This window comes from Nyctereutes procyonoides, unplaced genomic scaffold (genome assembly GCF_905146905.1).
Source record: "Nyctereutes procyonoides isolate TBG_1078 unplaced genomic scaffold, NYPRO_anot_genome, whole genome shotgun sequence".
Classification (NCBI taxonomy): domain Eukaryota; kingdom Metazoa; phylum Chordata; class Mammalia; order Carnivora; family Canidae; genus Nyctereutes; species Nyctereutes procyonoides.
Window position 1 is genome coordinate 32091197 of NW_026575125.1, and position 13743 is coordinate 32104939.

Consider the following 13743-nt stretch of genomic DNA (forward strand, 5'->3'; position numbering starts at 1 on the left):
GGCAGAGACACAGGCAGAGGGAGAAGCAGGCTCCATGCACCGGGAGCCCGACGTGGGATTCGATCCCGGGTCTCCAGGATCGTGCCCTAGGCCAAAGGCAGGCGCCAAACCGCTGCGCCACCCAGGGATCCCCCTGTAAGTCTTTAATATATAAAAATGCCTTTGAAAATTTTCTTTACCTGTACCCTCCCCCCACCAAGATACATGTGAGCAGTCATCCTCCAAGCACATGGCCCGCTGATATACATCTGAAGGGTCTCATGACTAAAGTTTTACTAGACAGTAGTAAATGACCTTATCCTAATAGTAGCTAGCCTAAGGTGATGGGATCCTTGCTTCAAAATTCCTTAGATACTTCTCCCCTCCCAACTTGAAAATTTATAATTAGTCACTCCTCACAACCCCAGTGCAGCTCTTTCTGCCCACAGGTACTGTCCCTAGGCTTTAATAAAACCACCTTTTTTTGCACTGAAGACGCCTCAAGAATTCTTTCTTGACCATTTCCTTGCAGACCCCAACATTTCACATCAGTTTCTTTTCAATTTTTGTTTTGTTTTTCTAGCCAAACAGTAATTGAATGAGGTAGTCATTTATCTGCAGTTCAGTATCTCCCCCACCCCCTGTCCAGCCTTGTACTCCTGCCCAGATCTTGATTTCCTTAGAGAGTGAGGGAAGAGAGGAGCTAAAGAGAATCCTAATATGCACTGAAGAAGAAAACAAGTGAATCTTCTTTTTGATTTTGTCATTGATATGCAGAGTGCATGCATTAACATTCATATGTAGATATATATAGCACGTCTTCTTTATCCATTTATCTGTCAATGGACATTTAGGTTGCTTCTATATCTTGACTTTTGTAAATAATGCTGCAGTAATGCCCCAGTACATGGGGATGCATGTATATCTTTAAATTAGTGTTTTTGTGTTCTTTGGGTAAATATTCAGTAGTAGATTACTGGATCATATGGTATTTCTATTTTTAATTTTTTGAGGAACCTCCATACTGTTTTTCCACAGTGGCTATACCAAATGACATTTCCACCAAAAGTGCAGGAGGGTTCCTTTTTCTCCACATCCTCACCAACACTTGTTATTTCTTATCTTTTTCATATTAGCCATTCTGACACTGGTCAGAATAAGTAAGTAAGGTGATACCTTATTGTGGTTTTGATTTGCATTTCCCTGATGATTGAGTGATTTTGAGCATCTTTTCATGTGTCTGATGGCCATGTGTATGTCATCTTTGGAAAATGTCTATTCAGGTCCTCTGCCCACTTTTTTAAGTGGAGTATTTGTTTTTTGATGTTGAGTTGGAAAGGTGTTTTGTATGTTTTGGATATTAACCTCTTATCAGGTCTATCATTTGCAAATATTTTCTCCCATTCAGTAGGTTGCCATTTTGTTTTGTTGATAATTTCCTTTGCTGTACAAAAGCTTTTGTTTTGGTGTAGTCTCAGTTTATTTTTGCTTTTGTTAACCTTTGCCTGAGACATATATCTTGAAGAATATTGCTATGGCTGATGTCCAAGAAATTACTGCTTATGTTCTTTTGTAGGAATTTTATAGTTTCAGGTCTCACATTTAGTTCTTCAATCCATTTTGAGTTTATTTTTGTGTTTATTATAAGAAAGTAGTCCAGTTTCATTATTTTGCATTTAGCTATCCAGTTTTCCCAACAACATTTATTTTAAAAACTCTTTTCCCATTATATATGCTTGCCTCCTTTGCCATAGATTAATTGACCATATAAGTATGGGTTTGTTTCTGGGCTTTGTGTTTTGTTCTTTTGATCTAGATGTCTAGTTTTGTGCCAGTACTGTTCTGATTACTATAGCTTAGTAGTATATCTTGAAGTCCGGAATTATGATAACCTCCAGCTTTGATCTTCTTTCTTAAGATTCTTTGCTATTTGGAGTCTTCTGTGGTTCCATACAAATTTTAGAATCATTTGTTCTAGTATTGTGAAAAATACTGTTGTTATTTTGATAAAGATCACAATTGAATCTGTAAATTGCTTTGTTTAGTATGGACATTTTAACAATATTAATTCAGACTCTTATTTCTGAGAATAGAGTTTAAATAAACAGAACAAGTCATTTCATTTTATGTTTATGTGATTTTTACATGAGTTTGGACATTTAAGTATCTCAAGGCATTTTTTTAAAAAAAGATTTATTTATTTATTTATTCAGAGAGAGAGAGAGGCAGAGACACAGGCAGAGGGAGAAGCAGGCTCCACACAGGAAGCCTGACATGGGACTTGATCCCAGGGCTCCAGGATCACACCCCAAGCTGCAGGCGGCACTAAACCACTGTGCCACCAGGGCTGCCCATCTCAAGGCATTTTAAAAAGTAGGTACAGGGATCCCTGGGTGGCGCAGCGGTTTGGTGCCTGCCTTTGGCCCAGGGCGCAATCCTGGAGACCCAGGATCGAATCCCACGTCGGGCTCCCGGTGCATGGAGCCTGCTTCTCCCTCTGCCTGTGTCTCTGCCCCTCTCTCTCTCTCTCTGTGACTATCATAAATAAATAAAAATTAAAAAAAATAAAAATAAAAATAAAAAGTAGGTACATTGGCTCAATCATATTTGGGGAACAAATTAGTGACAATTCTAATTGTCAACCATCATGTGCAAAAGATATTCATGCAAAAATAGCAGAAACTATAGAAATTAAAAGGCTAAAGAAAATTCACAATGACTGCAGAGAGTCCCCAGATGTCAAAATCTGGGCTTCTGTGTAGTCAGGATAATGCAAATCATTGAACTTTCACTTTTGTATTACATCTGTTATATCACGGGTCCCTTGGTTAAGAAAACGTTTGCACATGATCACTTCTAACTCAGTGTGCCTTCTGTAGATGTTTACCACCAGGCAAGTCTTTATGGGAGCAATTGCACAAATTTGTTACACTTAAGCACTCTCATCTCTTCAGTCTAGCCCAAGGCCCTTAACCTAAGCAACACAGTATACCTGAAACCAGTGCTGTCAAGGAATATGTCAAGATAAAGAAGCAAACTGCTGTTAATCTGTTGCTTTCTGGGGCAGCCCAGGTGGCTCCGCAGTTTAGCTCCGCCTTCGGCCCAGGGCTTGATCCTAGAGACCCAGGTGGAGTCCCGCATCGCATCTGGCTCCCTGCATGGAGCCTGCTTCTCTCTCTGCCTGTGTCTCTGCCTCTTTGTCTCTGTGTGTCTCTCATGAATAAATAAAATCTTAAAAAAAAATCTGTTGCTTTCTGATTCCACTGCCCTCCTAGTTCTTAAAATCCCTGACCTATGGCCATGCTTTTTATCTGGTTTACTTCCCTTTAGTCTCTTTCTTACCCCTCCAATAAATCCTTCATACTGACTTGAGTGGTAGTACATCTTTCTAGAACCAAGACTCTTGACATTCTTTCTTCTTTGGATTTCTGCATCTAGAAAAAAAATCTAGCTTCTGAGCTGGGCATTCAAAATCTTCCACATCTTCTCTTGACCTGCATTTCAACTTCATCTTTTTCATTCCCTGTGTTCTGACCTTGCTGTTATAGTAACTATCTCTGAAAATGTCCTGTTTTCATCTTCTTTCTGGGTCGAGTTCAATTTGCTTCTCAGCCTAACTGCTAACCTGCATCCCTTCATTGCCATATCTGATGAAAGAGTCCTACCCATCCTTCATGACCTTGCTTTCATGACCTTGCTGAAAATAATTTTTCTCACAAAAGCCTTCTAGATCCCTGAAGTTGGAAATAAACTATTTTTGACTATATTTTCAGAAACTTTGTACCTTTTTTGGTGAACTCCTTAAGAGCTGACGTTTTGATGTTATTACTAGCACCTCCCTCTCACTAGATGATGAATGTCTTAGAGTTTTAAACTGTGCCTTAATTATCATTGTGTCCCCCAAAGTACTTAGTACAGTGGCAGATATTCAGGAAACATTTGGTGAAAGCATAATGTAAGATTACAGCAAGAATATTACACAAGTAACATCCAGGACATAATATTGAACATTTTGTTAGTTTTAACAATGACTTTATATCTGGCCATATTTGTGAGACTATTTGGCATTAAAGACCGTGGTAGATAAAACATCTATATCCACTTTACTGAAAATAGCCATTATTTACAATAAATATTTAATGAGATGGTCAAATGGTGGGGGGGAGGGAGCCAACATTGGCATCGAATGTAGAATTTGACATTACCCAGATATAAAATTAATTTGTTGTACATGATTATTGAAAGTCAGTACTTCTACCATTGTGTAATATATTTTTAGCTCATTGGTCAAGAGTTCTGCCTTGTTCATTTTTGGAATACTCTCCCTCCATACCATAGCAAATAAGCCAGAAAGAGTTAGTAAAGTGCACTGATAACTATGCCCTGGTGGCTCAGCGGTTTAGCGCCACCTTCAGCCCTGGGCATGATCCTGGAGACCCCAGACCCCAGATCGAGTCCCACGTTGGGCTCCCTACGTGGAGCTTGCTTCTCCCTCTACCTGTGTCTCTGCCTCTGTGTGTGTGTGTGTCTCATGAATAAATAAAATATTTTTTAAAAACTGTAATTTATTTATCATTTTATCATATTCAGAGCACCTTAACATATTTTAGGTCATTTAATATTTCTAAAATCTCTGCAAGGAAGAACTTGTCTCCTTTCTATAAATGAGGAATCTCAAGCTGAGACAGTTTAAAATGTCTCAGATCTAAAAGTCAGCAAGAGGTAGAATCAGGTTCAATCCAGATTTTCAGGCTCAAAATAGCTAAGCCTACCTTGGATAAGAGAATGTAGGTGAGTCATTCTATAGATATATCATTTGTGGTCCATCCCTAGACCCAATCAAAATCGTGGCATATTCCTGAAATATGTCTAACTTTGAAAAAGTAGTTGCAATGACTAGATTTTTCTGTATAAACCAATTTATCTATTTGTGTTTTAAAACACATATATTACCCTGAAAAATATCTATGAACATTTTCCAAGATTAGTGTAGTCTATTCTCTGAAAGAAAAAAAAATTATATCAGAGCTTGTTGGAAGTCCAAAATGAGGGATTTGGAGTCAATGTAAGTCTTTTTAGTAATTAACTTGACCTTCAAGAAAAGTTCAGGAAGAACTTTCTTTATTCTCCTCCCCTCCCCCCCACCCTTTTAAAAACATTTTCTCCTCTCTCTAAATACCAAAGAAAGGTTTCTTTTCTTTTTTTTTTTTTTAAGATTTTATTTATTTATTCATGAGAGACACAAAGAGAGAGAGAGGCAGAGACACAGGCAGAGGGAGAAGCAGGCTCCATGCAGGGAGCCGGATGCGGGACTTGATCCCAGGACTCAAGGATCACACCCTGGGCCGAAGGCAGGCACTAAACCGCTGAGCCACCCAGGGATCCCCAAAGAAATGTTTCTAAGGAGTTCCACCTTTGAAAACAGCCTGCCTGGGTCCTTTTGCTCTGTCTTGTCCCTTATGCAGAACCATCCATGTCTTTGTCTTCATGATCCTTTTTTTTAGTTTATTTGTTTACTTAAGTAGTCTCTACTTAGGACTCAAGCTCACAACCCCTAGATCAAGAGTCAGCTGACTGAGCCAGCTAGGCTCCTGCCTTCATGATCCTTGTAGTCACTGTTTCTCAGGGAGTTTTCCATTTGCTGTCTTTTTGTCCTCCTGAAGGGACCTAGTGAATCATTAGATGCCCTCTGTCTGTTTCAGCAAAGTTACCTGTATTTCCCAAGTCAAAATCTGTATATGTGGTTTGACAAATACAGACATACTCTTCAAAACAAGGGAAAGGATATTTAAATTGGGATTGTCCCAAATCCTTTGAATGTACAGACACCGTATCTATCTATATATATTTTGTGTTCTTTTATTCTGTAGCTCTGACTTACCTTCAGATGACAAGAGAGAAACATGGACAGCCTCATTCCTAACTAGATATGTTATTTAATTCTATTATTTATTCTTATTCATAATGCCTCTCTGCAAATCCTCTTGACAAATATAGATTGGCTAATTTTGAAGTGTCTCAGAAATATGTTATCATTTTCTATAATAATCTTTATCCCAAGTGTTGCACATAGCATTCAACAAATATTTGTTGACTGAATTAATAAACGACTTGAAACAAAGCTGAGTTTATTTTAACTGTGGCACAAACATACTCTTAGTGGCACACTCCAAAGCCCAGAGAATCGCCAACAGAGAATTGCTAATATTCTTCTGTTGACCATCGTCTGATACTTGATGTGTGCCACATAGGTGAAGTAAAAGCTAAACCTGACTGAATTTTCCTGATACTGCCTCTGTTTCCATTCTGCATACCTTTTTCTAATTACCACAGATAATTCAGCCCCACTCTTATTTGGTAGAGACCACTTGGATATTGGGAATTTCCTACTATGTGCCTTTAAAAAAAATTTAAGTTATTTTAATTAAGTTATGAAAGCCTCTCAGTATCTGTATTTTCTCTTCAGAATGACTGGTTCCTTTTTTTTTAAGATTTTATTTATTGGGATCCCTGGGTGGCGCAGCGGTTTAGCGCCTGCCTTTGGCCCAGGGCACGATCCTGGAGACCCGGGATCAAATCCCACGTCGGGCTCCTGGTGCATGGAGCCTGCTTCTCTCTCTGCCTGTGTCTCTCTGTGTGTGTGTGTGTGACTATCATAAATAAATTTAAAAAAAAAGATTTTATTTATTTATTCATGAGAGACACACAGAGAGAGACAGAGACAGGCAGAGGGAGAAGCAGGCTCCATGCAGGGAGCCTGATGTGGGACTCGGTCCCAGAACTCCAGGATCACACCTTGAGCGAAGGCAGACGCTCAACCGCTGAGCCACCCAGGCATCCCCTTGCTATGTATCTTTATCATTGTAAACATACAAAGACTCAAGGTGCTTTTGTTTTATAACTTAAATCTGTAATGTCCAAATGCTGACATATTTTTCTATGCACTGAGTGAACTAAAAGTTTACCTGAAATTCAAGATATGACCCTAGGAATGAAAAGATAGCCTTTATAAGAGACAGAAGCACTTTCTCATCCTGTTACCTGCATAGAAGGTTGATCAGATTGTTTCCAAGCCTAAAAAGAGGGTAAATACTAACCTGGTTCACTGTGAAGTATAAAGTAAATTAAAACTGTCAGTAGATATTTTATGACAGCAGGGAACTCTATGGATTCTTAGTACCTACTCTATGGATTCCTAGTACTTTGTTGTTGGGCAACCAGACACTGTGTAGTCTAAATTTGAGTTTTTCCTTGCTCCTTTCATTCCTCTAGTAAGTATGCCAGATTATAAATGTTATAGTCACAGAAATTCTAGATTGGTTACCTACATTACAGGGTTGAGCTAGCTGGAAATCATGATCCTGTTGCTTTACCTTGTGAATGATGGGATGATGTTGGGCCTGGGACTGGCCATTTTCTGCATAGTCTCCACGGTCTTGGTTCCATGCTCCTTCCTTAGGCTTTTGCACGAGTCTTTAGTGATGGCAAGAAGGTAACCAAGATGAAGGGACACCAAAGGAGGTCAGGAGTGGGCCTTCCAAGCAGAGGGAGGAGCAGAAAATTTCAGGGGGAGGAACAGCAGAGAATGTTGGGGAAATTGTAAACAGTTATGTTACTTTTGTGACAAGACATGAAATGGGAGCAGATGAGGCCTGACACATGGGCCAGGCAGGGCCTGGAAGGGCGTGGTGCCACCTCACCTAGGACAGGGAGCCACTCAGGCAGAAGCCCCGGATGGTACTATTAGATTTACACTTACCTGCATGGCTGGGGCAGCTGTGTGGAGGGTGACCTTGAAAAGAACTATACTAGAAGAAGGAATTGAAATTTGGAGGTGGCATGGAAACCCACAAAAAGAGATCACTGGAGCCTAAAGGAAGGTAACAGAAATGGGGAGGACAGGCTGAATTTGAGCGGTATTTCTGGGCAGGGGCAGAGCTGCTTGATGTGGAAGTTCCACAGATCTGAGGAGGAAAGAAACAGTTCCTTCCACAGGTTCCACAGTTGTGGAGGGCATGTGTGGCAAGATGATGGTTGTTTGCATCTTGGACTGACAATTCAGGAAGAGGAGAAGTAGGTCCCTTCTTTATCTGTATTTTTAAAACAAACATAAATTTACAGTATTTATAGACATCCTTCCTCAAGGGTCGAGTAGCTGGAAGCCGGTGAATGGGGTGTGGGAGAAGTTGGGTCCAAGGCCTGGTGAAACACCCACTGGTAAATATCTGACAGTCAGAAGTAGAACTGTGGAGCTTCCAGAAATACTAGACCTAGGAGCCACCAGCTCCCAAGTAGTAGTCGAAACTGTGAGAATGAATTTATCTACCCAGGCAGTGTGTGACAACAGGAGAGCATGGGGCTTGGTAGAAGTTTGGAAGGTTTGAACATTAATAATGTCTATTTAACTACCTTTCTAAAAATGGGTCATCATGCACATTACATGGAATCCAAAAAGGCATCTGGAGAAAATGGAGTCCTTTTCCAACCTCCTCCCCTGGCTGTAGTGTTCCCAGCCCTAGAAACTACCACCTGTATTGGGTTCTTGTGTATCCTTTCACAGATATTCTCTCCAATGCAAAGATTTGCAAACGTGTTTGTCAGGATTATTTCATACAGTGCGGGTATAGTGTTCATTCTATTGAGTTGAGGTCTTGGGGACACACCCATATGTAAATGGCAGTCAATGAGAAATGGGGACTTTGGAGCTTATACAAATGTGGTAGTTGAAACAATGAGAGTAAATGTACCTACCCAGGGAGTGTTTATTCCCTTGTAGAAGTGCAGCAGAGGGGATCCCTGGGGGGCTCAGCGATTTAGCGCCTGCCTTTTTTTTTTTTTAAGATTTTATTTATTTATTCATAGAAACACACACACACAGAGAGAGGCAGAGACACAGGCAGAGGGAGAAGCAGGCTCCATGCAGAGAGCTGATGTGGGACTCGATCTAGGGTCTCCAGGATCACGCCCTGGGCTGCAGGCGGCGCTAAACTAGCGCCTGCCTTTGACCCAGGGCGTGATCCTGGAGTCCCGGGGTCAAGTCCCACATCAGGCTCCCTGTGTGGAGCCTGGCTCACCTTCTGCCTGTGTCTGTGCCTCTCTCTCTCTCTCTCTCTCTCTCTCTTTCATGAATAAATAAATAAAATCTTAAAAAAAAAAAGTGCAGCAGAGAGAAGAGAGGAGTGAGCAATAGAAAGAAATACAGGGACACAAAGGTTGTATAAACCCCAAGAGAAGAGAAAGGGCATGACATTATTATGTTCAAGAAATCAAATTATTGGGAGAAAAAAGAAAAAAAGTTGTTTTTTATTTCGAATAGGGATGGGGAGGAAGGAAGACGCTATGCTATAAAGGAACACACAGGCTTTTAGAAGACATAGACAGGCATTCCAAAGACATACGTTCTCTACTTGTTAATTTGCTCAATGCTGGGGCACCTGGGCAGCTCAGTGGTTGAGCATCTGCCTTTGGCTCAGGGTGTGGTCCCGGGGTCCTGGGATTGAGTCCCACAGGGAGCCTGCTTCTCCCTCTGCCTATATCTCTGCCTCTCTCCCTATGTCTCTCATGAATAAAAAAATTAAATCTTTAAAAAATAATAATTTGCTCAGGGTTGCCTTTTGGGGAAGTCTTGGGAGGACTTAAACACCACAGGCATCTCAGTGGTACACAATGAAATGACATATCTTTTCTCCTAAAAACATTCTAGCATCATTTTCCTCACTTGGAATGATCATTTCCTCCTCGTTCTCTGTCAAGTGCGAAGCAGCATGCTCCAGCTGGGAAGGTTGTTGACAGCGGCTTGCTGGCCTCTAGTGGCCAGGAAAGAACCTCCCAGCTCCTGATTCTGTGCAGCTTCACTGTGACTCCAGGGAGGAGGAGGAAGGCAGCAGTAGATGCTAGGTGTCCTCGCAGCCAACCATGTGAAGGGTTTCTTGGGAATATTAGATAAATCTGTTTCTTTACCCAAACCCATTTACCTGGATAAGAAACTTTTGTTGGCCCAGAACAAATCATGGAGGCCTCATTTAGACCCAAACTCAAGTCCCTTGTTTCTGGGATGTGGATAACATTCTATGGATAAGGCTTTCCAGTTTCTCTGATGAAAGGTGCAAAAATAGATGGTGGGCAAGATGTGTTTGGAGCAGACTCTCACAAGCCTGTGAGGAGGAAGATCAAGTGGAAATAACTTATGGCAAAGAAGTTTGTAAACTCTAAAGAAGTACATACATATCCAACATTATTTTTGGAAAAAAAATTAGCAATCATGTAGTGTCCATAATAGTCCCTTGGACGTTTACAATTTCTCCAAACTTCAGTTTGCTCATCTGGGAATAATAGTACATCCCACTGGCATGTACTGCTGAAATTACATGAGTCACTAGATAAAAGTTTACCTTTGGCTGTGCGGGACTGACAGTTATTAAAGATTAATAACTTCAGCTGTTGTTAGTATTTTTAAGTAGTAGTATTCTCTAGAAGATACAGTCACATGCTCAGATGTATGACAGGATGTACTCAAAAGCCATCTCAGGCCTACAGTTCCACATCACATGGCTCTATGACCCACATTATTGCCTGCAATTTTATGAGCACAGGAAAACAGCAAAAGACACCAGAGACACATCGTAGTACTAGCCCTGGGTCAGCCCTGTGCCACACCCTGGAGGGGAACTCCATCCTTTCATCCCCAAAGACAGGCACTCTGATTCCTCCCAGCCACACAGAGATGCTCTCAGAATGACACACAGGCTGCCAATGACGGCAATTTCCCTCCCAGTGCCATGCGCCAAGAATGCTTTCCAAGTGGCATCAAGCTCAAGTCAATCAAAATAGTAAGACGTTGCAGGATGGCTAGAAAAATGAAACAGACCTAAATAAAACACTGATCGTAAACACTGGCAAGGATGATTTAGATGTCAGTCTTATTTTTACTTGTTATAAATACTATCAATCTTTAGAATTTTAGCAGAAAGTAATACAAGTAATATCACATAATTTGTCCATTCTATCTGGCAGCAATAGAGTTAATAGAACCCTGTGATTAGTGTGCATAGGAAGAAACCATATATGCTTTTATTGGGACATAGAACCTACATATACTTAATTCTTCTTTATGGAGGGGTAGAATAACAAGTTGGTGAATTAACTGCAGTAAATAATAATAATAGACTATAAATTCCTTAGAAGAATCCATCACTATAAATCAGCAAACATTTCAACAGAGCAGACATTAAGTTTGGAATTACAAGGCAAAAAGTTAATATCAAAATGGCTCATATTGTTGACCATTTACTGAACCCCAGATGCTGTGCAAAGTGCCTTTCATGCATTATTGCATTTAATCCTTGAAACATATAGCATATTATCACCTTTTACAGTTGTTGACACTGAGGTTCTTTATAGAATTTTTCCTTTCTCTTCATATAACTTACTACAAATCATAAATATATATTTGGGTATTTGATATCAAAAATTAAAATTGCAGTGTAAATGAAGCCTTTTCTTATGAGAAAGGTAGCTGGGTCCATTTTCCTGGTTGGTGAGGTAGGAGAGGCAGCACACGGTCTGCACCAAGTTTGATCCCAGCTCAGAACAACTGTAGCCTGTCTCTGCTTTCCGCCAACTGAGGACTGTCTACCCCTCTTGGCTCCCTGCGTGCTGGCTCTGAATCCTGACTGCACTGGAGTCTAATGGCCTTTCCCTGGGGAGGGAAAAAGATGAGCTTCCTCTTCAGCAGCCATTACTCTAATACATTTAAGTGAAAGAAGAACCTCCCTGAAGGAGTTCATTAGTACAAACACTTAAAACATGCAGAAGCGCTCTGGGAAGAGAGACTACTAGAGGAGCAATCATGTTGCCAGAGGAGAAAGACCTCATCCAACGGATGACAGCACTGTAGATTTCTTCGACCAGATCAGAACTCTGCACTGAAGCAAGCTGTCTAGTCACAACTGCAGGTCCAAGATCCGAATATCGTTGGGAAGATGCTATTAATTTTAAGGCCCAGTCAAAGGTCCTACTCCAAAATACATCAACTGTTTGATGGCTTGAGTTCAGGATTAATTGGTCATGAAACCCTTTTTCCTTCTTAAGATTGGTGTCCCATTTTCTCAAAACTTTTTATCTGTGGTAAGGACTATTCTAAAGCATTCGTTTAAGGTTTATGCCCATATTTCTTGACAGCACTTTGATTCTGTGATGCAAGAACAAGAAAAGGCCTGCCACAACACATCCTTTAAGTATTTTATTTGTTCTAAAGTTCGATTTCATTGATAGATGAGGGTTAGCCCCACTACAGGAATTCATTGAGAAGCTTAGGTTGAAAAATTTCTGTAACACAGTTGCCCTCTTGTTTCATCTACTGCTAGAGTTATCTCATTGCCAGTCTGTTACAGACTGAGTTTTAAGTTGAATTATGTCTTCTCCAAAAAGTATATGTTGAAAGTCCTAACTCCCAATACCTCAGAATGTGATTTGGAGATAGTGTCCTTACAAATGTAATTAAGATGAGGTTATCTTAATTACATCCAGTATGTCTAGTGTCATAAAAGGAAAATTTGGACACAGAGACATGCACACAGGGAGAATGCCATGTAAACATGAAGGCAAGGATCAGAGTGATGTGTTTATAAGTCAAAAAGGCCTAGAATGGATCCTTCCCCCCCAGTTCTTAGAAGGAGTCAATCCTGCCAATGCCTCGATTTTGAACTTCTAGCCTCTAGAATTGTGAAATAATGTATTTCTCGTTTTTTTTTTTAAAGATTTTATTTATTTATTCATGAGAGACACACAGAGAGAGGCAGAGACAGTCAGAGGGAGAAGCAGGCTCCCCGCAGGGAGCCCAATGCAGGACTCAATCCCAGGACCGCAGAACCACACCCTGAGCCAAAGGTAGATGTTCAAACACTGAGACACAGGCAGAGGGAGAAGCAGGCTCCATACAGGGAGCCCGATGCGGGCCTCGATACTGGGACTCCAGGATCACACCCTGGGCCGAAGGCAAGCACTAAACCGCTAAGCCACCCAGGGATCCCCCTGTATTCTATTTTATAGTCTATATGGCAGTGCTTTTATAGATTAAAATCTTGGGACGCCTGGGTGGCTCAATGGTTGAGCATCTGCCTTTGGCTCAGGACATGATCCAGGAGTTCCGGGATCAAGGCAGGCATCAGGCTCCCTGCTTCTCCTCGCTCTGCCTATGTTTCTGCCCCTCTGTGTCTCTAATGAGTAAATTAATAAAATCTTTTAAAAAACTCTTTCTGTTTATGTGTCTATATTTAAAAAAATGTGATTTTTATTTTAACCAATAATGGCATATGTGGTATAGGAGCAACCAAATTTTCTTTTCTAAAATTCCTTTTCATCTTTTAATCTTTGTTTGACATTTTGTCAGCATATAAATCTATCTAAATTGTTAGGAGAGTGTATGTGTATATATCAGAAATAATATCTTCTAAGGCTTCTACAGATAATCTTACAGATTTTTTTTAAAAGTTTATTTTTTTTAATCATCTCTACACCCAACATGGGGCTTGAACTCAGACCTGGAAGTCAAGAGTCACATGCTCTTCTGACTGAGCCAGTCAGGTGCCCATATAGATTTTTATTGTGAAATGCATTACTCAAATTAATTTTAACATGTGAAGATTTTGGTTAAAAAATATATTCGAAAATATTATCACAAACATAACTCTCAAAGCCACTATTTTTATTCATGTTGTAGCATGGGAGTCCACCAACTTTATCCCAATAAAAGTAAGTTAAGGG

General features: G+C 40.4%; 1 pseudogene; it reads left to right on the forward strand.

The window, feature by feature from the left end:
* The first annotated feature begins 11693 nt into the window (after positions 1-11693).
* LOC129517877 (MOB kinase activator 1A-like) lies at positions 11694-12376 on the forward strand (annotated as a pseudogene).
* Positions 12377-13743: the final 1367 nt, after the last annotated feature.